Raw genomic sequence first — 4,819 nt, forward strand, 5'->3', positions numbered from 1 at the left:
AGATGGTCATGTGCTATGAGCTGAGGCGTTTAACTGACTTAGCCCTCAGCATCTGAAGTCAAGGACCACAAAGTAACAGCTGAAAGGAGAGGAAGGAAGGAAGGAAGGAAGGAAGGAAGGAAGGAAGGAAGGAAGGAAGGAAGAAAGGAGGGAGGGAGGGAGGAAGGGAGGGAGGAAGGGAGGGAGGATACCAGAGGGACCCTGCTTCTGTTATGGCTTTCAGAGTTAAATAGGTTTATGACCAGGTGATGACCTTCAGGGAATCAGGTTCCAAATAACCTATTGTATTAGTGGAGACAGCGGTAGTGTTTTCCTCTGTGTGTGTGTGTGTGTGTGTGTGTGTGTGTGTGTGTGTACTGTGTATGAAAGAGATAGAGACAGAGATACACACAGAAAGACAGAGAGAGATGGAGTGTCTGTGTGTGAGAGAGACAGAGACAGAGAGGCAGAAACACACACACACAGACAGTGACTCTGTGTGTATGTGTGTGTGTGTGTGTGTGTGTGTGTATGTGTGTGAGTCTAAGTCAAATAAAATATAGTCCTGTCCGGGGCTAGGTAGAATGTGACAGGCAGAAGAGTTGAAGTTGACACCCTTGTTGGGATCCACAGCTCTGTCACGGAGCTGCTTTCTTTGGCAATAGGCATAGCATATGTTATTGGGAAGAGGAGAGCTTCCACTCTTGGGACACCATGAGTCTCAAACATACTGGGACTTGAATTGAGTCTAGCCATTCTTGAGAGTGGCAGCAGATTCCCACACTCAGTTCTGACCTGTCCAAGGACTTCGCAGAAGCCTTGGGCAACAACTGATTAAAGGATTTCAGAGCCAACATTGGATTCTTTGGACAAGTGTCCCCCACCCTCCATCTTATACTTGATTTCCATAACTTGGGATGCTACTTGTCCTGACTGGGGATTGGGTGGGGAGCAAATGAGGCTCGTATCTGAAAGAACCCTGCAGGTAAAATACCATGTGCCTCAGTCATTTCCACATCTTAGCAGTTCCTAGAAAACAATTTCTCCTTTCAATTTACTCCATTAGCTCAGTTTGGGCAGAAAGCAAAAAGGAAGCTGGTAAAGAAACCTCAAATAGCCAAATTATTCCAAAAGACCTGAGAGGACACAGTAGCTTTTATGTTATTTTACTTGTTTTCTTCAAAAGGAATACCTATTATTACACATAATTACATCCTTCAATCTTGAACATTAAATAAAAATTAAATCAGTCTTTTCCTATGGTTTTTAAACATACCTCTCAGGCAGCCCGATTTACAGCAGAGTTCTATCAGGCGGTTCCAGCTGCCAACACTGGCCCTTCATCTCTCCCTAAAATTTCAGCCTCAGATCCTAAGAAAAACTGAGCCATTTTAAAAGATCACAAGTTAGTGGAGTTTTTGTTATCAGAAACAAAAGGCATGGAAAGCCATACTGGGAGAATTGTTCCTGTTCTCCATGTTGCTATAGCCATAGATCAGCGCATCGCCCAGCCTTCTTTAGAGGGGCTGCTTCTTGCAGTAGGTCCTTGGCACTAGGACAAGGACCCATGTATGTGCAATGCACAGAGTGAGAGACTTTGGCACATTCATCCCTACATGGGACATCTTTATTAAAACCTCCCCTCAAGGCCTAGGGGTCTACAAAGAAGAGGGCATGGAAATACTGTCTGAGCCAAAAGTGATGGATGCCTCCAAGGATATAGTGTATTTCAGATAAAACAGAACTGACAGACACAGGAATTCATAGAAACTGTGACTGTAAACACAAGGCCTACACAGACTCAAACCAGAAAATAATCCCAGCACTGAGAAGGGGAAGCAGACAGACAAATCCTACCTCTAACCAAGAAGCTATTTGCAATTGATAGTTCCTAGGAAAGGGAAAGTCAGCTTTCTCCAGTGGAGTGTCACTGGGTATATCAACTGCAATCCAGGGCAGGCCCCACGGCCAGAAGTAGCTGGACAACTGCCTTAGTTATGGTTACTATTTCTGTGATAAAACACAGCTGGGCCCCCTTGGCCCTGGTTTGGGCCTTGAGGACAAACCAGAGCCTGGCTTGAGTTTTGAGACCTGTCTCTGTCACTTCTGTATTGGGGTGACTTAGCAAGACCTGATGCCATAAAGTTGAGTTCCTGCTTCGACAAGACTCCTGACTCCGTGTGTCTCTTTTGGGCCATCGACATTTGCCATCCCGCTCAGCCCCAGACAGACCCCGATGGGACCAGCATCTTTCTCCTCTCACCTGGACCTGCCAGCAAGAAGCCAGCAAAACACCATGACCAAAAGCAAGTTGTGGAAGAAAGGGTTTATTGGCTTTTTTCCACATTACTGTTCATCACCGGAGGACTTCATGACAGGAGCTCAAACAGGGTAGAGACTTGGAAGCAGGAGATGGTGCAGAGGTCATGGAAGTGTGCTACTTATTAGCCTTTTTTTTTAAATAGAAATGAGCTGCTTTATTACAAAGAGTTTCACAAGATGAAAATATCTCAAAAAGGAAGCTAGGCTATCAACCTCCACCTACAGAATTGGGGAAAGACAGGGCAATGTAAGTTTTTTTGTTTGCCCAAGATGGGTGGGAAGGTATAAACAGAACCAATCTAAAAATGGCTGCTATTACCCAAGCCTGAAAAGGGGTCCTAGGAGACCCAGATCCCTTCTAAAAAGTTTAACTGGGGCATCTTAGCAGAGCTCCTAAGCAGGCACTTGGCAGTTCAGGATTTTCTTTTCTGGTTGTTTTCTTTCCATGCAAACTGGGGGGTGGGGAGGCAGGATGGACAAGGTTGCTCTGGGAAGAGCCCTCCTAGCACCACTGCCCTGTGCTCTGGTCCCTGGGGACGTTATAGTTAATATATTTTATATAAATACACAGAGGAATAGAAAATATAAAATCTGAGAAGTTGAGGGAAAGTGAGGAGCTTGGGGAGAAGATGGGGCTGCAGACCTTGCTCAGGCCAACTTGTCCTCTTCTTTAACCCCTTTGGCTTCTGGCTTCTCCTCCTTGGTTTTCTCCTCTTCTGTGACTTCTTTTTTCTCTTCAGGATCTTTCTCTTTCTCATGCTCTGTTTTAACTCTTTTGGCTTTTTTGAAGTTAGAAGAGTTCTTGCGACCACCTTGTCCCTCCTCATGTGAGTCTGAGAATTCTTCCTCACAGGTGATGCGTTTGTCAGAGGAGCAGATGGAGATTTGTTTGTCAGGGTCTTCCCCATCCTTGTCACCACTCTCTTCTGGGATGGCATCCTCCGCTATGGCCTGCATCTGGACTCCAGAGGCATGGGGGAAGCATCCTCAAGTTCTCAAAGAGACGCTGCTTGATCTTTTCCAGGTACTTGTTAGTGTTCTGGTTAGTCATATTGGAAGGACTAATGTGAAGCTTGAAATGTGGTCCAAAGTATTCAAAGTAGTCGTCGTAGGGCAGCTCATTAGGGATCTCTGTGTCCAGGGCCACCGCTGTTTCTTAAGTCCAGCACCGAGCAACATTTCGGATGGTGTAGCCACCTCCTCCCAGCATCAGCATGGGCAAGTTGAAACTCTTCACCAACTCCACACACTTGGCATGTCCTTTGATGGTCAGATTGAAGCAACCTAACCGATCCCCAGACAGGGAATCTGAGCCACACTGTAGGATCAGTGCACTAGGCTGGAACATCTCCATTACTTTGGACATGACTGGCTTGAAGATGGCTTCATAGAACTCGTTGTCAATGCCGTCTCGCAGTGGGTAGTTCACAGCATAGTACTTGCCTTTGCCAGCCCCAATGTCCCGTAGGTCCCCAGTTCCTGGGAAGTACTCTCCGTATTTATGAAGGGACACAGTCATGACCCGGTCTGTAGTATAGAAGGCCTCTTCCACGCCATCGCCATGGTGATTATCAATGTCAATATACAGCACCCTCTGGTGATACTTTAGCAGTTCCAGGATGGCCAAGATGACATCATTGATGTAACAGAAGCCAGATGCTTCGGACTTCTTTGCATGGTGCAGGCCCCCAGCCCAGTTCACAGCGATGTCCGTCTGCTGCTTATTAAGCTTCACAGCACTTGCAACAGAGCCTCCCGTGAACAACTGACAGAACTCAAACAAGCCATCAAATACCGGACAGTCCTCACCAACGTTGAATCTCTGCATCTTTTTGCTGTATTCAGACATATTATCTGGGCGAATAGAACACAGGAATTTAATGTAGTTATCACTGTGGTACTTGGACATCTCCTCAGCATTGGCTTTGTGAGGACGGTAGATTTCCATTTTTCAGTAGAGACCATAGTTGAGCAGCAAATTGTGAGTCATGCGGATTCGGTGAGGCTTCATGGGGTGCCCTTGTCCATAATAGTAGTTTCCAACGTCCCGGTCGTAGTAGTAACAGACTTTCCTCTTGGTGCCCTGAGTCTGCGCCGCCATCTTGCTCGCCGCCCGGCCCTCCTGTCAGTCTCTACTTATTAGCTTTGTTAGCATGGTTTGCTCAGCCTGCTTTCATAAAGAACTCAGGGCCTCTAGTCCAGGGATGCACCACACACAATGGGCTGGGAACTTCCCCATCAATCACTGATTAAGAAAATACTCTTAAACCGGGCATGGTGGCGCACGCCTTTAATCCCAGCACTCAGGAGGCAGAGGCAGGCAGATCTCTGAGTTCGAGGCCAGCCTGGTCTACAAAGTGAGTTCCAGGACAGCCAGGGCTANTGGTCTACAAAGTGAGTTCCAGGACAGCCAGGGCTACACAGAGAAACCCTGTCTCGAAAAACCAAAAAAAAAAAAAAAAAAAAGAAAGAAAGAAAAGAAAGAAGGAAGGAAAGAAAGAAAGAAAATACTCTACAG

At 46.4% G+C, this 4,819-nt stretch overlaps 1 pseudogene; it reads right to left on the minus strand.

Annotated features, from left to right (window-relative positions):
- Window positions 1–2,949: 2,949 nt before the first annotated feature.
- LOC110306551 lies at window positions 2,950–4,402 on the minus strand (annotated as a pseudogene).
- Window positions 4,403–4,819: the final 417 nt, after the last annotated feature.

Source organism: Mus caroli, chromosome 12 (assembly GCF_900094665.2).
Source record: "Mus caroli chromosome 12, CAROLI_EIJ_v1.1, whole genome shotgun sequence".
NCBI classification, from domain to species: Eukaryota; Metazoa; Chordata; class Mammalia; order Rodentia; family Muridae; genus Mus; species Mus caroli.